General features: G+C 38.8%; 1 pseudogene; it reads right to left on the reverse strand.

Annotated features, from left to right (window-relative positions):
- Positions 1-520: 520 nt before the first annotated feature.
- LOC138378751 (ATPase WRNIP1 pseudogene) overlaps positions 521-25,375 on the reverse strand; it is a 30,583-nt pseudogene continuing 5,728 nt past the window's right edge.

Below are 25,375 nucleotides of genomic sequence, written 5' to 3' on the forward strand. Positions count from 1 at the left end.
TCTCTATTTTTTCAATTATTTTCCACCCAAGTTATCATGGGTTACTTGTTTTTTTTTTTTTACTTTGAAATAGTTTTATTGGCTTGTAAGATCTTTGCATATAAAAAAAATCCAAAACACTATGCAGTATTAAATCATAATTACATTTTTTACCAATTAAAACTACCCAGAATATACATTTTTTAAAGAAAAAAAATCCTACAGAACTGAATTCTGAAATGACATTATGACTTAAATATTATGACAAAACAGATAATTCCTTATAACATTAATTCATTGCACAAAGCTGCCAGATTTTCATAAGCATAACCATTGCACAGAGTGCAAATGAACACAATTTCAATGTCACACATTTAGTTGAAGTAACTGTGCGTCCACCTACAGAGCTCTTAAATTTCTGGCACAAAATGTTGGTCTGTTTTAACTTCTACCAGGTAACCAACTTCACAGTCCAGTTACTCCTTCTTTCTGGCCCTTCCTAAAAAAAGAAACATCCTTCTGCTGTCATAACCTAAAAGAGTCAGCACCTCCTTTGCTTGAAAATATCAACTCCTCTCAACTCTTCAGGCAGGTCTTCCTGCTCCATAGGCTCGCTGTACAGGGGGTTGTACTTATAGCCTTTGCAGTAGCCCAAATCCTTCATCAGCCTGGTTGGCACATTCCTCAGGTGCAGAAGGCCCTGAGGCACCGGGGGCAGAGGGCCCTGGTGGTTCCTCAGGCAGGTTTTGACGTTACTGTAGGCGCTGAATGCCTCAATGGACTTTGGGGCTCTGGCAAAATAGACTACACACTGGGCCAGAAGCACCTCGCATTCAGGCATGCCTATAAAATGACAGCCTTGGTAGGCAGCAACTGCTTGTGTTAACGCAGATGGGTCTGCCAGACCTATGTCCTCGCTGGCGAACCTCAGGAGCCTCCTTGCTACATAGAGCGGTTCCTCTCCTCCCTCGAGCATGCGAGCCAGCCAGTAGAAGGAGGCGTTCTGGTCAGAGCCCCGCATGGACTTGTGCAGGGCGGAGATGCAGTTGTAGTGCTCCTCTCCTGCACGGTTATGCATAATGTGGGATCGCTGCAGGCCTTCCTTCAGGTCATTCTCAGTGATCAGAACTCTGCTGGGAGAATAGGTTTGCCCACTCTTCTTACAGAACATCTTCCTGGAGCTTAGCCTGGCCAGCACAGCCAGCTGCAGTCCATTCAACCCAGCCCTGGCGTCCCCGTCATTGAGGTAAGCAAGAGTGTCTACTGCTTTGTCCTCTGTGATCACGGAGGGCTCAGAGCTGCTGTTGCTGCTGTGGCCCAGAGGTTCAGTGGGACGGCTAGAGTCTAGGACGTGGATTCCCAGTGAGTTGATCATTCGCATTAAAATAGTCACCATTGCCTCTACTGGATATTTCTCAAGAACAATCACCCAACAGCAGCTCAGAAGAGCAGCATTGACCTGGAAGGAAGGGCTCTCAGTGGTTGCCCCGATCAGGGTGATCGTCCCACATTCCACGTGAGGAAGGAAGTGTCCTGCTGAGATTTATTGAACCGATGAATCTCATCAATTAAAAGGATGGTTTTCCTTTTGAAAAAGCTCTTTTCATTTTAAGCTTGTTTTATGACATCTCGCACATGATTTGTCTTGGCATTTGTTGCAGACAATGTCACAAGCCTTGTGCTATGCTTCTTGCTGTTGTTGGCTATCATGTGAGCCAGAGTGGTCTTGCTGCAGCCCGGTGGCCCCCAAAGGATGAGCGAGGGAATTTCGTTGGTCTCCAAGAGCGAGCGGAACAAGGTCTCCTGCCCCACAGCCCTGCTCTGCCCCATGTAGTCCTGCAGCGAGTCAGGACGCATCTTGGCCAGCCGCTTGCCCTCCAGCATCTATGGAATCTCATTGGCGGCCACCGCGCGGGGGTGCAGACGCCCCGCTGCTGGCCCCACACGTGGCGGCGGCAGTGGCGGCGTCCTCCACATCCCAGTGCCCTGGGTTGTCCTTGCTGTCTGCTTCCGCGTCTCCCTCGCCATTGCTGTTGCCCAAGGCCTCCTCCTCCTTCTGCGCCTCAGCCTCGTCCCAGCTGTGCGGAGACACGTTGCCCACAGCAGCAGGGGCGGCCGCCGGCCCCTTTCCGGACCCCTTCCTCCAGGGGCTGCTGGAGCGGCCACCGGGAAGTCGGGGATGGGGCGGGCGCCTCTGAGCGTGGGCGGCGCGTCGTAGCTCTCCCTGCTCTGGGTCTCGCAGCCGTCGTCGCCCTCCTCGCCCTCCCCCTTGCTGCTCTCAGCCACTGTCGGGGTGGCCGGCTGCTTCAGCGTGGAGCTCTCCGACAGCTGCCGCCTCTTGGCGCTGGCGGCCAGGGCCCCTTGGCCCGCTCCCTGGCGCTGTGCAGGTCGGCTGCGGGCTCCGCGTGCCCCACGGGGTGGAGCAGCAGACAGCGGTCCAGGTGCGAGTTGATGTGCACCAAGGGCATCATCTGCTGGCACACGGGGCACTGCACCTGGTCAACGTGTGTTACTTGTTTAACCAAAATACGAAGGGAGACATTCCTAAAAATTGGATCTACATCCTTGCTGCACAGGCAATTTAAAATAGAAAACATTCTTCAGGACATTCACAATTCAACTATAAATATTATCATAAAAATGTAATCAGCCACTGACCACACTAAGAGAAATTAAAAGAGAAAACACTAAGATCCCTCAGAAATAGACAAAGGTGAGGCCATCTTCTGCTAAATTCTCTGCAAGCTGCAGGAGTAGAGATTGTGGGCATTTTGATACGTGTTTTTCTCTCTGTTGTGAGAAGAGGACAGAATTCGAGGTCTGCAGGCACCAGCATTATGGGGACATAAAAGGAATTGAAATGATTTGGGTGAAGTTCCCTGACATCCCACTTAGAGGTGATTTGTGTTAGCCTGCTAGGATTCTAATTTTTCTGGAGGGTTGAATTGAAAATTTACCATGGCTTATGACCTATCAGAAGAAAAGAGATATTTTTTTTTAATTAACAGAATCACAATCTTACTATTCTTCCTAATGTGTCTGTATCTCCCAAATGACAGGCGCTAGTGGATGGTAACAGCTACTGCGCACACGCACGTGTAAACGCACAGGCACACGCTCTTGTGCACACTTGCTTCTTGGGGGCTCTGTGAACCTTTGGCCTTCTCAGGTTCAGGTGTCTGGTCCAGTGCATTGCCTCAGCATTTCATGTTCTTGTTTCCAGACGTGTAGAAAGTGCCTATCTGCTGCTTCCTTTCTGTGCGCACAATATGTAAAATTCATGTCTCACTTTTTTTAGTGTATTAGCATATTTTTTTAAAAGTCAATCCTGCTCATCATTCACGTGTCCCCATCTCTTTTGCAGTCCTGCTCCCAGGGCCACTGCCTGTGGGGAGTGGGGGAAGCCTGCAACAAATGGGACGGGGGGATGGTCTTCCTCCTCCTCCTCCTCCTCACTGGGGAGGTGTGAAGGACCACAGAGGAGCCACCCTGGGGATGGAGTTTTATGGCCTGTCAGGGTCAGCAAGAAAGCCTGGGGGCAGGGAGGGGCCAGGGCCAGCTCTTTCCCCACTACCCACTGTCGGCTAGTCGGCTTTTAGGGACCCCTTGTGCGGAGACTACTGGACCTTCCTAAAGATCTGCCTTGGTTCTCTAAGATTTAGAGAAAGCCAGTCCTTTAGGACTCATTTTTTGCCACCTTTGAAAAATAATAATAGTTCTTTTAAAACGTTTAAGATTCCAAGAGCAACAAAATGAAAAATGGCTGAATGTTCCTGAACTGAAATCTCCCTGGCAGGCGGAGGTAAATCCTGCCTGACTTCACTTGAAGATTGGGGGCTGATCTTGTGGTTTTTCTTCACAGAGGGTCGAGGCATGCCTGGGTTTGTCTGCACCGTTTATTCTTTCCCACAATAATTTCCAGGTCTGACTTGGCTTTTTGGCATTGAGTTGTTGAGGTAAAGACAAAAGCAGAGGGTGCAGGAATGGGTGTTTGTGATGAGGAGCGAAATGGCAGTTTTTCAATAGTATTTTAAGAAGTCAGCAGGGCCCCAAAGGTAACGTTATTATTTTTTTTTCTCTTAGCGGTTCTATATTCAGGAGCACAGATGAGTGTTTTCCCTGAGTGTTCCTATGTGGGCAGGATTTTTCCCATACCATGGCTGAGAGGTGAAAAAGGTGGGTTTTAGGCTGATTCAGTGGCCAAAGATAGGACCAAGGTCTGCAGGCCTGTTCACCTGAGACTCAGGTGGATATGAATCTTCCTGTGTATCTTGACAGATGGTGCTAGTGGCAAGATCAAGGTCAAATGGGCTATAGCTTAGGTTAAAGTGGGATGTGGTCGTTTTTTATTCTCTTGCCAGGACTCTTATTGGCAAGTCTGCCACCTGGTCATGGTCTGGCTTTCTCAAAATGGCCCTCCTCAAACTTGGGCTCAACCAGGGTATCAAAAACTCTGACCTGGAGTGCAAAACTCCCATCAAGGCTGCTTTGTTTGAGCATGGCTATCACATTATGCTGTGGGGATATGACTGGGAGACCTCCTATTCTGTCATCTCGCTTATGTTACTCTGCTATATGCTTCACTTTCTGAAATATATGTCAAATTTGTTCATGGTTCTTAGATTCAAAAGTTCTGAAATAAAGTGCTAAATTTACCTGTTATGTACGAAGCAAATTAGATTACTAGTGGGCACCAAATATTTATTAAAATGTTTGGAGTTAAGTTCAAGTTTATTGTAGGCAAGAAGAATTCATTAAAATTAATATCCATTTTCTCAGACTATATTTAAATGATAGCATAATTTAATCCCAAAACCTTACTTTTTATTTTTATACCATATTTTACAACATTTATGTTGTTCATTTGGAAATGCCAAGCATTTCTTAACTTCAGAAGGCTGTATTATTGCTTCTATATTTTATGTAAAACTAGCACCAATCTTCATGGCAGCATGCAATTAAAAATTGTAGATATCGAAAGCATTAATTTTTTTTGAGACAGGGTCTTAATTTATTGCTAAAGAATTATTTTTATTTGCATCCATTAAAGTACAGAGAGAAAAGACAAAAGAATCATTTTTAAATAGTATATCTATGTTATCTTCAGTATTTTATGTATCAAAATTTCTCTTATTCTTGTTTTCAAGTCCATATTACTGTGTTTCTTTTGAGTGTATGATTTCTCAGATGAGTGCATTGTATTTTTTATTTTGAGCCTGAATATTATGAAATGGATGATAATGTTTAGCTCTGTACACTTAAAATAATGTGGTACATGATTTCTATATACATTGGGCATATGTCTCTTGCCTATAAAATATCTGTGTGTGTTTTGACTTTATAAAAATTGCTCATACATGGTTCAGGACTTACATGGTCCATGCTTGTTCAGGACTTATCGTGCGTGTGTGTGTGTGTGTGTGTGTGTGCGCGTGCGTGTGCTGGTTTGTTATCAGTGATTGCTTTATCCTATCTATGTGAGTGGTGAATGAAATAGTCTTAAATTCACAATGTATTTATTGTTTGAATTTATGTTATTTTATGAGAGAAACAATTTTATTATTTGAAGGTGATTTTTGAAAAGTTTTCTAATTATCTCTTTAGGTAGCCAAATTTTTAATTGTGGTAAAATACATAAAATTGTTATATCAAACATTTTTAAGTATACAGTTTAGTAGTGTTAAGTATATTCACATAGTTTTTCAACATATTTCTGGATCATTTTTATCTTATTAAACAAAAAGTGAATAGACATTAAACAAGAAATGATTCTTTCTACCTCTCTCTAGCTCCTGAAAAACATCACTCTACTGTCTCTTTCTGTGAGTTTGACTACTTCACATACTTTATGAGTATAATAATACAGTGACTGTTTCTTTATGACTGCTTTGTTTTACTTAACATATTATCCTCAACATTTTGTCCTTGCGGTAATATGTGTCAAGATGAACATTTTTAAGGCTAAATAATATTCCATTACATGTATATGCCACATTTCTTTATTTACTCATCGATAAAGGGACATTTTGTTTGTTTCCAGGTATTGTCTTTAGTAAATAATGCTGCAATGTTTGCAAATGTGCAAATATCTATTCCATGTTTTGCTTTGAATAAGTTTGAGATATTTTGGATACACTGATGTAGTACCATGTGCATATTCTTGCTTTTGTTGTGTGATAACTTTGATATTATATCCAAGAAATCATTACAAAGGGTAATTGTAATGAAGCTTTCCTTTTATATATGCTTCTAGGAGTTTAGGTCTTACATTTAAGTCTTTGTCTATGTTTTTAATTGACACTTATAATTGTGCATATTTACAGGATACAATTTGATGTTTCACATATATATGTTGTATAATGAAATCATGATATTTAGTGTATTCATTACCTACTGCATTTATTATTTCTTCGTGGTGAAAATATCCACAAGCTGGTCTTCTAACTATTTTGTAATATACAATACCTTACTCTTAACCATTTTCATCTTACTATGCAATAGAAAACCAAAACTTGTTTCTTCTTTCTAATTGTAATTTTGTACCTGTTAACCAACCTCACCTCATCGTCCCCTTCCCTTAGTCTCTGGTAACCATTGTTCTACTTTCTGCTTCTATGATCTCAACTTTTTTTAAAACATACCACACATGAGTACAATCATACAGTATTTGTCTTTTTGTGTCTGGCTTATTCCACTTAACATTATGTCCTTTAGATCCATCCATGTTTGTATGCCAGTACCATGCTGTTTGGTTACTATAGCTTTTTAGTAAATTTTGAAGTCATATACTGTGACTTCAGGTTTGTTCTTTTTGCTCAGGATTACTTTCACTATTTAGGACATTTTCTAGTTTCATATACATTTTTAGGATTTTTTAAAAATTTCTGTGATGAATGTCATTGGTATTTTGATAGAAATTACATTGAAGTTGTACATCACTTTGGGTAGTATGGCCATTTAAAAATTATTTTTCAAATCCATTAACAAAAGGTAACTTTCCATTTATTCATGTGTATTTCAATTTCTTCATCCCTATTTTATAGTTTTTAGTATCTATATCTTTCAGCTTTTTAAGTTTATTGCTAGATATCTTAATTTTTTACAGCTATTGTAGATGCAGAAAAAGCATTTGACAACATTCCTTTATAATAAAAACACTCAACAAATTAGGTATACAAGGTATGTATATCAACACAATAAAGGCCATATATAAAAAAATGATAACATAATGAACAGGGAAATGCTGCAAACTTTTTCTCTGAGATTTCCAACAAGACAAGAATACCTGTTTTCCCCAGTCCTATTCAATATAGTATTGGAAGCCATTGTGAGAAAAAGAGGAGAAAGAACTAAAATCATTTAAACTGGAAAGTGAGAACACAAATTGTCCCTGTTTGCAGACAAAGTGATCTTATATTTAAAAAAAAAAAACCTAAGAAACTACACACACACCCCAAATTGTTAGAACTCTTAAAAAATCAGTAAAGTTACAGAATACAAAATCAACATAAAACTAATACTATTTCTCTACACTAACAGTAAACTAAAATAGAAATGTAAAAATTCAATTTAGAAAGGCTACAAAAAATAAGTCAGTCTATTTTGAGTTCTTGTTTGTGTGTAGTACAAGGTAAGGTCCAACTTTAATTTGTCCAGTTTGGATTTCCAGTATTCCTAACCTTATTTATTGAAGAGACTGTCCTTTCCTGACTGTGAAGTTCTGGTGAGAATTGCTGAGAATAAGTTGTCTATATATTTATTATACATGAGTGTTTATTTCTGGGTTTTTAAATGTATTTAATCATCTATTTGTCTGTCTTTATGCTGGCACCACACTGTTTTGAATAACATAGCTTTGTAATATGTTTTGAAATTGGAAAATCTGTTGCCTCTGTGTTTTTCTATTACAATATTGTTTCTTCTGTTTTTTTTTTAATCTTTTGAGATTCCATAGAAATTTTAGAATATTTTAACACTTCTGTAAAAATTTGCATTGGTATTTTGACAGAGATTTCATCAAATCTGTAGATCACTTTGGGTAGCATTGACATATTAATAATATTAAATCTTTTAGCTTTTGAAAAAATAAGTGTTTCAAGTAGTTTTTTGTTTAATTTCCACATAGTTGTGGACATATCACTTTCCTTTTGATTTTTACTTCTATTTTTATTCTATTGTAGTCAGAAATAATACTTTGTGTGATTTTTATGTGCTTAAATTTGTTGAGACTTGTTTTGTGGCTTAGCAGGTTGTCTATCTGCTATAATGTGCTATGTTTGCTTAAAAATAGTGTGTAGAGTGGAGAGTTCAGTATAAGACTTTTAGATGTAATCTATAGTGTTCACATCTTCTGTTTCATTTTGTTTTGTTGTCTCTTGACTTCTTTTCATTATGGAAAGGATGTTATCAAATTATACTACTGTTCTTGTGATATTGTCTGATTCTTGCTTCAATTCTGTAAAAAGTTGCTTCATATATTTGGGAGCTGTAGTGGTAGATGCATAAGGATTAATACTTGTGATAGCTTCCTGATCAATAGACTCTTTGATCATTATATAATGCCCTTTGCTGTCCCCTATGACAATTTTTGACGTAACATATATTTTGTCAATGTGGGAGTATTTGACATTGCATTCAATAACTTTTTTCAGTTCTTTTACTTACAATCCTCTGTGCCCTTACATCTAAAGTAAGTCTTTTGCCGGGTGTGGTGGCTCACTCCTGTAATCCTAGCACTCTCATTGTTTGAGCTCAGGAGTTTGAGAACAGCCTGAGCAATAGCGAGACCCTGTCTCTACTAAAAATAGAAAGAAATTAGCTGAATAACTAGAAATATATAGAAAAAATCAGCTGGGCATGGTGGCACATGCCTGTAGTCCCAGCTACTCGAGAGGCTGAGGCAGGAGGATTACTTGAGCCCAGGAGTTTGAGGTTGCTGTGAGCTAGGCTGATGCCACGGCACTTTAACCCAGGCAACAGAGTGAGACTCTGTCCCCCACCCCAAAAAAGGAGGTCTTTTGTAGAAAGCATAGAGTTGGATCTTATTTCTTCAATTTATTCAGACAAAATATGTCTTTTGATTGATTTAATTTATTTTAGAGAAAGTAAATACTGAAAGGGTGCTGGGAGTTAGCTACACTCCCTGCAAAGAGGTTTTTTTCTCTTTTTTCTGATCAGATCTCTAAGTTGACTACACCAGTTTGCAGGGAGTTAGCTACGCTCTCTGTAAAGAGGTTTTTTCTTCTGATCAGGTCTCTCAGGCAGGGGTCATCACAAAGGATGAAAAAAATAGTAGGAAACAGAAATAAAAAATAAAGTAATGGCAATAATAATACACAGAGCCAAAGATATAGTTTATAAAGTAAAGGTTTATGAAAATAGATACAGGAGGGTATCCGGATGGATATATTTTTACCCGCATAAAATATATCCTAAACTGAAACTCCACACAGGTATTATATAGGGTAGATACAGGCTCCGGTTTCCAACGGCAACAGAATTTTCATACTAACAGGCAATGTGCTGTAGGGTCAAAGTCTCCTAAAAGGCTACTACAGATCCTTTAACTAACTCTAACTAGGGGAACAATGAGTTATAAATTCTTCTTGGGGCAAACTTCTAAGTTTTATGATAAGGCTATTACTTTAGCAAAATACAGAGACATCTTGGCTCCGGTGATTGTGTTCCTGGAGACAGAGATGATCTCAGAAGTCAACATGAGCTGTGCTTTGTGATAATTACTTTAACCGCATGGTTCCTTCTGGGCCCGGCTTGGGCATTAGCATATCTATCTCATCAGATCTCATCTCTGGGGGTCTACGCCTGTCAGCTCAGGCAACCTTTTGGTTCTAAGGGAAAGGCCTGCCTTGTCTTTCAAAACAGATGAGAACCAAAGGCCCAGTTTACAACTGTCTCTTTGAAGTGCAGCTTCTACTGACCAGCGAGACGCCCTCCTGAGACGAGGCAGCTTTTGAACTAACACATTTATTTTTTCTTTAAGGCAAAGCCTTTTTTGACTTCTGAAATCAAATTTTGTCTCCAGAAATACAAGGGGCATTTCTATAACTCAGTATTCTTAGGCTCAACAAAAGGGAATAACTTGCATTTTATTTATTTCTGTAAGTCTTATAGCTATCTTGTTCTTGTTTCCTTTTACTGTCTTCCTTTGTGTTTTGCTGATTTTTGTAGTGACATGTTTTTTTTCCTTTTTCATTTCCTTTTGTGTATCTACTATATTTTATTATGTTTTTCTTTTTTCGTTAAAACCCCAAGAGCACTGAGATGTGTATATACCATAGATATTTTGTTTGTGTTTACTATAATTATTTTTAAACATCTGCCTATTATAACAAACTATTTTAAGCTGAAAACTTTAACTGAATACAAAGTCCCTGCCTTTTTACATTGCATTCTATTGATATCACAGATTATATGCTTTTGTATTGTGTATCCATTAACTCAAATTTGTGGTTATTTTAAGGGTTTGCCTATTCAAATCTATAGCAGAATTAAAAGTATTTTATTCACCATCATTATGATAACACAGAATACTATATGTATGCACACAATTACATTTACCATGGAACTTGATATAGTCACATAACTATGTGGCTAATATTTTACTTTTCATTATGAAGAACTCACTGTTTTTAGCAATTTGTGTAGGGTATGTCCCTTGAGTATAAATTGTTTAAGCTTTTTTGATCTTTGAAATTTTTTGTTTTCAACTAATTTTTAATTTTTAACTAATATTAATTTTAATTTTTGCTAGAAATAGTGTTCTGCTTGTTAGTTGTCATTTTTTCAACACTTTGACTGTATCATCCTATACCTTTCTGGCCCGCAAGGTTTTTTTGCTAAAAAATCTGTTGATCATCCTATAGGAGTGCTCTTGTACATGCCAAGTCACATTTTTTCTTGCTGATTTTCAAGATTCTCTTAGTAACTTTTAAATTTTTGATTATGATGTGTCTTGTTTTGGGTCTTTTTCTGTTGTTTCTAGTTAGAGTAGTTTTAGCTTCTTTAAATTTTCTGCTATCTTCTTCAACTTTAGGAAGTTCTCAGACATTATTTCTTCAGGTATGCTCCCTGCTCATTTCTCTCTCTCTCTCTTTTTTTCTCTCTTGTCTATAATTTCAAATGGCCTATTACTAAGCAGCTGGGTTTTTTTTTTTCTTCTACATCAAGTCTGCTCTTGCATTAGTGAATCTTTAAATTCAGTTTTTATATTTATCAGCTCCATACTTTATGTTTGTGGGTTTTATTCAAGTTTAAATCTCTTTGTTAATAATCTCAATTTCTTTATGCATTTTTTTTCTTTTTATTTAGTTGTCTGTGTTCTCATTAAGCCAGCAGGGCATCTTTAAAAAAGTTATTTTAAATACTTTTAAAATTATCTTATGTGGGACCGCAAACTAGTACAATTTCTGTCAAAAGTAATATGGAGATACCTCAAAGAGATACAAGTAGAACTACCATTTGATCCAGCAATCCCATTACTGGGCATCTACCCAAAAGAACAAAAGGCATTCTATAAAGCAGACATTAGCACCAGAATGGTTATAGCAGCACAATTCACAACTGCAAAAATGTGGAAACAACCCAAGTGCCCATCAATACATGAGTGCATTAATACAATATGGTATACGTATACCATGGAGTTCTACTCAGCCACAAAAAACAATGGTGATATAGCCCCTCTTGTATTATCCTGGATAGAGCTGGAACCATTTTACTAAGTGAAGTATCACAAGAATGGAAAAACAAGCACTAAATGGACTCACCATCAGCTTGGTATTAACTGATCAACACTTAAGTACACATATAGTAATAATATTCATTGGGTGTCAGGCAGATGGGAAGGGGGAGGAGGGGATGGGTATATACACACCTAATGGGTGTGGTGCGTACCGTCTGGGGGATGGACATGCTTGAAGCTCTAATTCAGCTGGGGCAAAGTCAGTATACATAACCTAAACATTTATACCCCCATAATATGCTGAAATAAAATAATATTAAAAAAATAAAATTACTTCATAGATCTTCACTTCTTTATGGTCACTTGAATATTATTGTTGTCCTTTTATTGGACTATATTTCTTGGTTATTTTGACGTCTTGGTTCATTTTTGATGAGATTTTGGTCATTAAAAAAAAGCTGCCTATTCCATCTTTTATTGAATGGCTTTGTTCAGGGGAAATTTAGCACCATACAGCCACACTGGACATTCTGGGCACTTCTCCAAATTGTTGGCAGGATGTATCTTCTCTGGAGTACTCTGTATATTTTCCCACTAAAAAGCTTTACCTATTTCTTGTTAAAAGCGCTCAGTCTTTACCTTCCATGATGAATTCTATATGTTGTGCAGTCTCTCTGTTGCTGCAATTGTTATTAACCTTTGTTCTCACTAGAGTCAGCCTGCCATTTAAACTATATCTGAATTATTTTCAGCACTACATATTAAAGGAAGCAATAAGCAGTCTTTTGAAATAACCAGAGAAACCCAGGACTTTGGATATAAAATTGGATTAAGTGTTCACTCAAATATTTCTGAAGACCAGAGATTTAAAATTGAAGAGAATATTTCTAAATATGATCAATTTGATGAGTCGTTCATTGAAACTTTATTATTCTTCCACCAACAAATACTACCACCAGATGCCAAAATCTACAGCTGTGATCAGTATAGTGAGGAGTATATCCAATCATCATTGCTTAATCAATATCAGGGAATAGAAAATTGGGAAAAACTTACATGTCCAATAAAACCCTAAAGAATTACCAGGATATTTATATTGATGAGAGAAATTATCAATGCAACAAACCTGAAAAAAACTTGAACCCAGTCTCATGCTCTAGAAAATATCAGAAAGGTCAATATCCAGAGAACCAGTACAAATGTAAAACATGTGAGAATGTCTTTCATCAATGTTTAAAGCTTGTTAGCCATGAGGATATCCATATTCAAGATTATTCCTACAAATATAATGAATGTGTAGAAGCTTTTTCCCAGTCAGGGAAATATTCTCAAAATCAGGGAATTCATATTGGAGAATATTCATACAGACATAATAAATGTTAGAAACTCTTTAGTCAGCCATTCAATCTAAGAAAACATAACACAGTCCATACTGAAGAAAACCTCCACAAATGTAAAGAATGTGGCAAAACTTTTACTCGGTTTTCAAACCTTAGACAACATCAGAGAATTCATTCATACTGGGGAAAAACCCTACAAATGTGAAGAATGTGCCAAAGCCTTTCCACTCTAGTTCAAACCTTAGTCAACATCAAAACATTCATACTGGAGAAAAACCCTACAAATATGACAAATGTGATAAAGCCTTTAACCGTCGTTCAGACCTAACTCAACATCAGAGAATTCACACTGGAGAGAAGCCCTATAAATGTAAGAATGTGGTGAAACTTTTACTCAGTTTTCAAGCCTCAGAAAACATCAGAGAATTCATACTGGACAGAAACCTTACAAGTGTAAAAAATGTGACAATATCTTTTACTGTAGTTCACACCTTACTCAACATCAACAACTTCATACTACAGAAACCCAATATGTGTAATACATGTGAAAAATCTTTTATTCCAAATAAATCTACAACTTAGACATCTCCAGAGAGTTCATAGGGAAAGAAACTTTACAGGTGCAATGTATGGAAGTATTTAATCCAAACCTAAGTCTAAGTTCATCAAGGGATTCACACAAGTAAAAGCTGAAGCACATTTTCAGATTTTACACTAACCCAGAGTATTTATTGTACAGAATAATGTGAAGTCAAAGCAATTAGATAATTTATCTGATCATATTTTTCAAAAGAACAAGAACATTGATATTTAGACAGGCATAATTATATTCAGTGGGTAGTTCGCATAGACAGCATTTGAAATTTTTGAAAAGCAAATATTAATGTAATTCAATTCTTAAATTAGTTTATATAATACCTTCATTCCTAATGTTTATATGAAAATATGTGTTCTGATGTTTCTTCATCAGAGCTATGAGAGGCCATTCAATATTAGGTGTATATGATGAATATCAATTTTTTATGAAAGTTTAATGGCAAATGTAAAATAAATTAATAAAATATAATGAAAGATGATGTTGGTGTTGGAAGCATAAAATAATGAAATGTGCAAGTGTACACAGTTTTTGTCTTCTGTAATCAGTTTTTGTCTTCTGTATTAAAGTAAGAGAAAAACATCGTAAATTTTCAAAATAAATCATTTTACCAATTGCTCCTTACGTAAGAAAAAACTGGCCAATTATTTAAAATACTGACATATCTGAACAATAGAATGAAATAGAAGTCTTAAATACTATTTGATGTGCTAGAGGACATAGAAATATTGAATGTTATTTGATGTGATAGCAATAAGAACATCTTCACATATATCAGAGGAAAGTGAAGATAACTCCTATCTGAAAGGTTGCATATGTATTTAAATCAATGTGCACTAAATAGTTAGTCTCAATCTTTAAATTTAAAGAAAACATAACTCTAAGATCACTATAGTAGACAGAAAATAATCTTTCTTGAGTGCTTGTGACCTAGGAGCATATAGTGGATTTTAAAATGCTTTATTTAGTCTCTGGGTTAATTAATTTGTTTTGATTAGTAAAACTAAATGGTTTTTAATGTTTTAACAGTGATGTGCAATGAGTGAAATGTTACCTTGCCACCAATGTTAAACTATCTTATGTTGTCCAAGATTGTAGTTAACAGACAAAAATAATGTAGTATTTGGGTAACACAATGGAATAACTTCTTTAGTAATCTATTTTTTTGAGGACCTAAGCTTTCAATACTATTGTAATATTGCTCTCATAGTTACTATTTTGTGTCCTTTTTCTCTTTTTTATAACTATGGGTATGTTGATATAGTTACAATAAAGAGTATATGGGAGCATAATTCAAAGCCATACCTTTAAATTTTAAATCACTATGCATAAAATTTTATGCAATATTTTTCTTTGCACATGGTCCTTTTCTGGGATAGTTGAACACATAGAGATGTTTTGTTTAGATTTACATTGAATGCAGTATACAATATTTCAAGCTAAAAATAAACTGTATAAGAGAACTATAGAGGAAGAAATGCATATGTGTGTGTGTGTGTGTGTGTGTGTGTACCTATCTTCAGAAGAAAATGGAAACAATGATCAAAACAAATTTCAGAAGAATTGATGATGTACTAGCAAACTGGACCTCACAAATTCTCAAAGCAAACTGAGTTTCTCTGCTGTACATTAAATTTATTTCTTGCAAATCTCATGTCTCCAGGGTGCAGAATCCCTTCATACAAATCCTGTCTTTTTAACTTTCTGCTTATTCAGTTAGAGTAATTATATGATTTTATTGTCCCTGAAATTGTTGAGCATAGATGGACTGTCATATGCTCACACCTCCATCCTTCAAGCTGCACAAAACAGGAAGATAGAGTTTCTAGCTGTAGCTTCTCGGTTTCAAACTTATCCACAAAGCTGACTGATAACATGACTGTGGAGGTTTTCATATGCTTTTCTAACAGTAATTCTTCACCTAGCTTTTGTACCTTCATCTCAGCTGATAACTGGCTTTGTGACCACTTGCAAAGTTCCCAGTAATGGCCAATCCATGGTTAATGCCACGTGGTTATCTTCCTTACTCTAGGGTGTAATGCATTTTTCTACTAAAAACTTGTTTAGTCCCTCTGGCATTTTAGGAGCATCCCTGTACTCAGTAGTCCACATGCATCTCACAAATTGGTAACACCACCTGAAATAGATGAAGAGTAACACCCCAGTTTTTCCACTCCAAAACTTCCTTCCTCATATTTATACTTTGGTTATCGGACTAGTGGTGGCTAGCTCATCAATTGTTTTGTAAAATTCCCACACATGCAAAGTGATGTCCAAATGCAGAAGAAGTCAAGAAACCAAATAAAGAGGCAGACAAATCAGTTTGACAGTAGAGGGTCTTACTGGGGGGTTTATGGACAGGTGCATGGTCATAGGTAGCAAAAAGACAGGTGGATCCCCATGCTGTTACACCCTAGATACAGTGTTTATATACTATAGGGAAAGGGTATACATGTTAAGGTGCAGGACAATTAAATTTGACCTTTCAGGAAAAGACAAAAATACCAATGCTGTGTACTTCATGGCCTGTAATTTGTGTGATAACTTCAAGTTTGTTTTGATGTAAGGGCTGGATTTATGGTAATATGTGCTCTTACACACGGAGCAGTTGATAAAGTAAAAACCTCCGAGGCATTCCCAGAACAGGCGTTAATCAGAAGTAAATATGCCATTTTAGCATCCAAGAGGAGTTACTTTAGCCTCCACAAAGCTCCCTTTCCTGTGCCATGGAGCCCTTAGGGTTCAGAGGAGCCCAGTGGAAACTCCACCAGGCAGTGTGGATCCATTTGTTCCTCAAATAAAAGGAAATTGAACTTGCACTAGTCCCCATTATATTTGAATTTATTCTTCTTGTCTGTCTCCACATAAAATTTAAAAATCTTCACAAAAGGAAACACACTAAGCAGGGTCTGCTCATCAAGAAAGTGTGAAGGCCAGGAGATGGGGACCAAGTATTTGGAGGGGCAGAGAAAATGGCAAGGACTTTGGAACCAGCCTGGGTGGGAGTCAGAGAAGTGGCAGATGTGGCCTCCAAACAGCTTTGGGTGTCTCTTCCATGTGACTGAGTTTCCTAACTGTATCAATCAGGGGTCAGACCTTTCTCCCCTGTTATGTTTTTTCCTCCTGGTAGTGGCAGGAGCATCCCCCTAAGGGACCTAAGCCAGATGTGAGTTATGCTGCCAATCTGGTCATCCAAGGGGTGCTCCCAGGGTGCAGAGCGGGATTTGTGGCAGCCTGGAGAAATACAGAGAATGGGAGCATTGAAAAGGCAAGTGCCAGGTTACCAGGGACCAGGTATTTTCATTTTAGGCAATGAACTGACAGTATTAGGCACTCACCAGGGAACTTTCTGCCTGGTTCCCAAGAAACCTGAGAACTTCCAGGCCCATAGGCCTTCAGTGCCATTCTTATGGAGGAACAGTATTGTGCACGTCCAAAAGAGCAAGGCAGAGGAGAGGAGGTGGGGCAGGAAAGGCCATGGTTGACAAAAGGGAATGTGAGGAAGGGTGGAGGGAAATACCAAGTGGACGGTGAATGGAAGGGGCGGGGAAGACAACTGTAACCATGGCAATGCTGAGTAAACTGAGAGAGCCCCTGGGTCCCTAGCTGGTCCGTACAGAATCAAACTTCAGGCAAGACAGGTCAGAAAATGGCATCTCCTGAAGATGTGGTTTCACACTTATGGGGGAGACAGGTCGCCCTGACTATGCTCACTCACCACAGACAGGAGAGGTTTCAGAACAGCCAGGTTCCTGTCCACCAGGTGAAAATGCTCTGTCCATGCATGTTGGGGTGGGCCAAAGGCTGGGACTTCGCAGGGCTTGCAGGGTATCTTAATCCTTTACCAGCTCAGCCTTTTGGGTGCAGGGAGGCCGGACTACAATCCCAGCATGCATCGGGCTCAGGGGTGATGCGCACCCCTGGAAGGAGGGGTAGGGAGCCGCACACCTCGCCCTGCATTCTGGGAGCTGTAGTCTCATCACTGCTGCCAGGCCTTTGGTTGCAGAGCTGTGGGACTACAATCCCAGCATGCGCCAGGCTCGGGGGCAGTGCGCAGGTATAGAAGGAGGGACAGGGAAGTCCGTGCCTCGCCTTTTCCAAAGGAAGCTAGATGTTGCCTCCTTGTCGCCCTCCTTATGACCTACTCTGGGCAGAGATAAAGGGCCAGTCCAGGCAGGGCAGTGAGGAGGGTGTGCGGCTGAGAAGTACACCTTGCATTTACCTTAATCTGGTGGGTCTGCTCGCTCCACCTTCAGCTGTACAGCTCCTTTTCCTCTCCCACCAGCACCAGGGGATCTTTCCAGATTATTTGCCTCCTCCAGGTCACAGAGCCGCCTGCTTTCCTAAATTGCTATGGAAACAGAGTGATGCCCACAACACTGTCCATTGTGCTGCTGACCGCCCCCCGCCCCACGCCCACCAGCTTTCTCCAGCCAGAGCAACAGTTCCACTGCTTTTAGGAGAAATCAATCACCTGGCCCACCTATGAACAACTTGAGAGTTTTGCAGGGGATGACATGGACTGTGCCTTTGTGGAATTGTCACCCTCACTGATACCCAGATGTGGAAGGTGAGACATGCTAATTATTGCATTACCCAGGATCTGCTCAGAGCAGAAGGGAAAACCCCAATTCCCAGGCATGTGTGGTTGGCTACCTTCACCAACCCATTTACGTGGACAGGCCCTCCCCTGCCTCAAATCAACCTGGAAGTGATTATGGTTCAAGTTCTTTACACTTGAAACTGATCCCCCTCATCTCAACTCAGGCCTGACTGGCCAGTGTCTCAGAGACACGGATAGTGACCTGATCCCTCAGAACAGAAAAAGTGTTTCAGCTTTGTGGAAGTGACTTTCAAGGTATGGAGCATTTGAGGGGCATTTGAAGCCCGTCAGGTTTTATATCTCTCTCCTGGATGACAGTAGTCAGGGATGTACCTTAACTCCTGTTCTGTTGAATTTTTCTGCCTAGAGAAAGGAAACATCCAGAAGAACTTCTGTTTGCATGTAGCCTCTTAAGGATAGATGTCCCTAAATTTTTATGCCCTCAGGGACAGTTTTTAAAAAATTCCCAGATGGTGCCAGCTTTCATGGTGTTATATATAATCTGTAAAAACTTGGCTGTTAATATACATGAAAATAAGACCTTATTTATAGTACACATTCCAATAGCTTTCATTTGTAATTTTTGACTATGGGATTCTATCAAAAGAATTGAAAAACCCGACCATGGAAATTGGACCCTATTACTCTGTGAAGAGTTTACTTCTTTAGAAATAATTACATGTTCATTCATCAGCACTTTTGTATTGAAAGGGAAAGAAATCATCGTGTCATCTATAAGCATGGCAAAAGAAGGAGGAGACCACAGGACAATACTAAGGCTCCTTTCTGATTTTTTTTTTTTTTTTTTTTGAGACAGAGTCTCACTCTGTTGCCCAGGCTAGAGTGAGTGCCGTGGCATCAGCCTAGCTCACAGCAACCTCAAACTCCTGAGCTCAAGCGATCCTCCTGTCTCAGCCTCCCGAGTAGCTGGGACTACAGGCATGCGCCACCATGCCCGGCTAATTTTTTCTATATATATTTTTAGCTGTCCATATAATTTCTTTCTATTTTTAGTAGAGGTGGGGTCTCGCTCTTGCTCAGGCTGGTCTCGAACTCCTGAGCTCAAACGATCCGCCCACCTCGGCCTCCCAGAGTGCTAGGATTACAGGCGTGAGCCACCGCGCCCGGCCTCCTTTCTGATTTTAAATAAGGCTTGTGCAGACAGTCTGTATGGTGAAGGGCATGCATCTCTTCCTATTCCTCAAGTATTGTCTTCCTACTCCTTCCTAAGCCCTCTTTAGGTGGGAGTTGCCAACATCCCACAAGTGATGGATGGGGATGTTGTAACATAAGAGTATCCACCATATTAAAGGAAGGATTAATGGAGAGGAGGGTGTTGTGATCTGTGTTCAGAGGCAATGCTGTTTGGTGCGTGGCTACAAAGATTGTGCTCTCAGCAGTCCCACAGTGGCTATTTCAGAAGCTCAGTCCTGATGCAACCACAGCTGCTGTTCACAGAGCTGGGTGCTCCTTGTGGCTTGGTGTCTTCTGTTTAGATTTTGTGGCTCTGATCCTACCCTGCTCACCTCATTCCTGGAAATATCTGCTTGGTTTTCTGGTTTGTTCCAGTTGTTTCCTGGGATCCAGTTGTGTAACTGTGTGTCACAGGATTCCACCCTCACTACCTAAGTCAATGTACACTGGCCACTAGTTTTCTTGTTGTAGCCCCATGTTCATCTACTCCAGTGGAGCTGTGAACAATTCTAGTTACTTGATCTCACTCATTCTGATGCTGCTGAGGCTGCTTAGGAAGCTGGACATCTTGTCTTTGGTCTCATTGACATCATTCTTTTTGTGTGTTTTGCAGTCTAATACTACTTTTTTTAATAATGGGAACACTTGTAGAAGGCACTTTTAAATACCTTAATGAACTTAACCCTCAAATCAAATTAATCAAGTAGGTATGTAATTCTCATTTAATAGGTTAGAAAATTAACACTGAGAGGAGGTTGAGTAACATCTTAGCTTTACACAAGTTCATGGTGCATTTTGAGTCTTAGCCTGGAGCTCTGCATCTAGGTGTGTTCAATGACCTCATATTCTATTCTGTGTCTCTCTACCTGAATCCCCAAAGGTACACATTGCATTCTGAGTCCATTTTCTACTTAGTAATAGGAAACTTCCATGAAAAGGAGTTGCGGGGAGGAAAGAAGCTGTAGCTTGGCCTTCCCTGCCCTCTGCTTTCCCCCTGGCAGGTGCTAGGTTTATCCAGTGAGCTGGAGCAATGGTGGATCCTGACCAGTCTTCACCTTGAACATTTGCTGTCATGCAAAGATAAACCACTCACTTTTTGCAGGTGTGATTTTTTTGTGTTAATTTTTCCTCTGGGCTTTCACAGGTTTGTACTGTAAACTAACATATGCTACAGATACTGATGAAAATGAAACTATTGCCCACCTACCAAATGGAAACAACACTTTTTCATCTTTTTTTAATTATAAAGAAATGCATACTGTAAAAAAAAAGTCAAATTATACAGATCTTTATAAAGTGAAAGTCTTCCCTTTCCTCCAAACTCACTCCATTCATAGAAAAAATTATTGTTAAGACGTTGGTGTTTATTTTTCTGGATACTTTGTATGAAATTATAAATATAAAAATAATTTAACATAAATTGTATCATTCTACATTGTTTTTTAATTTACTGTTTTCCAAGCTATAGGTCATTGACAACTGTTCATATGAGGACAAAAAATTTTCACTTATTATTTTTAATATCTTGGCCAATGAGGGGTGGTCCATTCAGTCAGCTGGGGGGGGAGGAATTAAGATTTTATTTTAGTTCACATCTTGTTAGAAAGACCATAGTTATATAAGAATTTTGTTGGCTACTTGTGATTGGTTGAGCTTAATTTATGTGTTTTTTTTTTTAAATATAGGCCTTTGCAAGTAATGGCTCAAGTTAAGTTTTACTTATGTTTGCAAACTAAGCAAGGTTGAGGTGACTAATAAGGCCTATTTCAGGGATTCTTCAGACCTGGTCTCCATTTAACTTAACAATTTTTTAAAAAATTTCATCTGCCCTGTCAACTTTAACTTGTAAATTTTAATTTTTTTACCCATGTAGGCACTTGTATTTGAAGACCTGTCATGGTTTCAAACTGAATCAATGATATCATTGAATTGCCCCCATTTACTAGGATAATAAAATGCTGTTCCCCAACTACAACAAAAGCTGCGCATTCTGGGGAAGCCATGGTGGGGATGAAGAAGAAGTGAAGAGAAAGCAGACCTGTAAGCCACACATGCAATTAAAACAAATTACATGTGGATAAAATGCATAATTATCTAAAATTTAAAATATTCAGAAAATATGAATGTTTACGTCATCCTCTATAATATGGAAATTATCAGGCAAAGAACAAAACAGAGTCAAATGCTTTTATTTTTCCTACATAAAAAATAAGCGAATTTATATATTGAAATATTGCATGATCCCAGTGTAAACTATCAATAAAAATATATCAATAAAATATAACAATATATAAGGAAAATGACAATACCTATATTGCAGGGAGTTAGCTACGCTCCCCGCAAAGAGGTTTTTTTTCTTTCTTCTGATCAGGTCTCTCAGGCAGAGGTCATCGCAAAGGATGAAAAAATAGTAGGAAACAGAAATAAAAGTAAAATAATGATAATAAAAATACACAGAGCCAAATATATAGTTTATAAAGTAAAGGTTTATGAAAATAGATAAAAGGAGCGTATCCGCATTGATATATTTCTTCCTGCATAAAATATATCCAAGACTGAAACTCCACACAGGTATTTTATAGGGTAGATACAGGCTCCCGTTGCCCTTGCTTGAGCTCAGGGGTTCAAAACCAGCCTGAGCAAGAGTGAGACCTTGTCTCTACTAAAAAATAGAAAGAAATTTGGCCAGGCAACTAAAAATATAAAAAAATTAGCCAGACATAGTGGTATATGCCTGTCGTCCCAGCTACTTGGGAGGCTGAGGCAGGAGGATTGTTTGAGCCCAGGAGTTTGAGGTTGCTGTGAGCTAAGCTGATGTCATGGCACTCTAGCCTGGGCAACAGAGTGAGACTCTGTCTCATACAAACAAACAAACAAAACAAACAAACAAAAAATGCTAACCTAAGTGACTGCTAATTCTAGAGGCAGCAAAGAGTGCAGCTGGAAAGGGGAACCTCCCCTCTACCTTACCTCAGTCATCCCGGGATTCCACTGTGTTCTGTAGAATTTATTCAGCATCTGTAATCTGAGCCGATAAATTCAGCTGGATTATTATCATTCTTACACCTTTTGGCACATTTTCCTTGTGTTTCTGTTCATAATGGGTGAGGATATGACTACTGCATTATGAGTTTTCAGAGACCTAATGGGCTACTTGTCTGTGTCTTGTCCTAAAAAAAAAAAAAAATACACAAATCCAAAAAGCCTGTCCTAACATTAACCTTTGAACGTTGCCTGTGATGGATGCTGACTTACTGACCTCCCTACTTCTCAACCCACAGAGAATGTGGAAGGATTATCAGGTTTTAGGGCACATGATAAAGATGTGGAGGTGCTCAGTGAAGAGTGAGGTGGGGCCCTGTCCCACAGCCCTTGGGCTCAAATAAGAAAAATAAGGTGAATATGCAGCCAAAGGAGCCCCAGCAACTCCAGACTCTGGGCCTCTACACCATGACTGACAGAAGAAACAATGGCAAAGGTGAGACATCTGAAGGACTGAAATCATCCTTGGACCTCCCTGTGTCTCCTATTTACTCTGTGTTTACTGCCTTCTCCAAGCATGGGTAGAGGAACTCAGCAGAAATACACAAAGAGCACAGTATATTCCAGAATTCCTCACTCAGGAGCACATGCTACACCTGGAGGATCATTTTGGATGGGATATGGGGATATCTTGAAACTGTGTGTGGCAGGTAGAATAGCAATGGATTCCAAATGAAAGTGGATCTTGATTGTGCATCAGAACATTATGGGGGTTGGGGACTGCCTGGAGTTGGGTACTGATATAACATGAGGGTAGGAGAAACTTTGGCAAAGTTTGCAGGACCTTCAGTGCTTCCTTCACTTTCAAATATGAGCAAGGACTCTACTCTTTCTTCCCATCTCCCAAGGGAAACAGTAAGTTGAGATATGTCCACACACTTAACATAAATTGTACTACAGGCGAGAAGAGCTGCAAACGAAGATCCTACTGTGGAAGATTCCCAGGAGACTTCAACTGAAGCATCAGCAAACTGAAAGGAAAGGCACTCTGAGGGTGTTTTTTCCCTCTAGTTCCCTGCTCGTTTGGTCCTCATGGGTTCCCTGATTTGTTTTATTTCTGTGACCTTCTGGGGTGGGGCTTATCTTAAAAACCCAGGATGACCAAGAGGATTCCTCACATATGTGTACTTCTCTCTTCCTCTTTCTCCTCCTCCTCCTCCTCCTCATTCTCCTTTTTTGCTATTATTTACATGTCCACCAACAGCAGGCTAGTGTGGGCACTTTGGTGCAGATGTTCAAGTGTTCTTATCACATGCCTTCCAGGATGTAGAATCCTATATGCAAAAGCACGCATCTTTTAAGTTTTGACACATATTCCTTAATTATTCTTCAAAAGTTCTTTGGTCCTTTATACTCTGTGTAAGCATGTACAAACTACTGATCAGAAAAAGATATAGGATTAGGAACCATTTAATTTTGAAATCTGATGGTCACACAAAACACATATATTTTTAATTTAATTTATTTTTTCCAACCACCATTGAAGTTGGATGCTTCTTTGTGTGGGAAATGACCATTTGCACTTTTTTTTTTTTTTTTTTTTTTTACTGTGAAATGTTTTCATAGGTCTTGCATCTGTTTGATTTTTTATATTGTTTGTGTTTTTACTCTTTATTGTCAGGGGTTCCTAACATATTTTATTTGAATGCTGTCCCTCTCACATCATCCTAGGAAGCTGATTCCTGTCTATACATTCAAGAATAGATCTGACCTGGATCTGGTCTTACAAATGAGCCGGCTGTAAAGAAACCTGAGTTGTGATCCATGGCCCTGGCAGAGCCTCCCATCAAGACAAGAACTGGGCTCCCTCTCACCTCATGAACAGATAAAGGATGGGAGGTGGATTTTTCCATGGGCCCATGCTGCATCCAAGCATTTTGGCCAGGACTAAACAATCATTGCCAAGATAACAGTAAGCAGGCCTGATGTTTGCTCATGATGTTCCCCAGATGCCACCAAGACATTTGTCCTGGCCACTTCCTCAACCTCTGGCAAAATGTGCTGATGTGAATGCAATCCCAGCTTTCTGCTTGCCAAGCATATATGGGGTCAGGCCTCCAAATTGAACAATCAGGCACCAGGCAAAAGACATTCTCAGGTTCCAAACTGGACTATCCAAAACAACTCAACTCTGCTTTAATAATAGAAATAATTAATAAAATAGATTTTATATCTTTTCAAAAGTGATATGCATATAAAAATTATTTATAGCCACTTTAAAAATATGTATGAAATTTGCAAATATCATGAAATTAGACTAGCATAAAACAGTACATTCTGTATTATTTTATTTGATTAAAAGCTAATAAGCAAACCAAATTCAGAAGTTTGATTTTTTTTTTTACCATTGAGGAAGAAAGTATGGATTTGGGATTATAATATGAGGGATCTCATGGAGGGCTTGTAATATTTTTTTTTTCTTGTGGCCACTGGAAGCTGGATGTGCTCCTGTCAGATACTTCATTAGTATGTTCCGGTTGAGTATGTCTTATCCAAAATGCTTGGGACCAGAGGTGGTTCAAATTTTAGATTTTTAAAATTTTGGAATATTTGCACATTTGCATATTTGCAATAAGATATCTTGGGATTGGGACTCAAGTCTAAACATAAAATTTATTTATGTTTTATGCATACCTTATACACATGGCCTGAATGTAATTTTATAGAATATGTTTAAATAATTTTGTTCATGAAGTAAAATTTTTGTACATTAAAATCATAAGAAAGGAAAAATGTCAGTATCTCAACTATCCGTGTGGGCAATCTGTGGTTGTATGGAATCACCATCATTCCTAATTGTCTACTAATAATCAATAATTTTCTTATACATTTGTAGTTAAAGAAAAGTATATACCATTAATGAAGTAAAAAAATATATATATGTTCAGGGTAGCTACGTAGCACAGTAGCATCACCACAATATC

The sequence above is a fragment of the Eulemur rufifrons genome, chromosome 30 (genome assembly GCF_041146395.1).
Source record: "Eulemur rufifrons isolate Redbay chromosome 30, OSU_ERuf_1, whole genome shotgun sequence".
Taxonomy (NCBI): domain Eukaryota; kingdom Metazoa; phylum Chordata; class Mammalia; order Primates; family Lemuridae; genus Eulemur; species Eulemur rufifrons.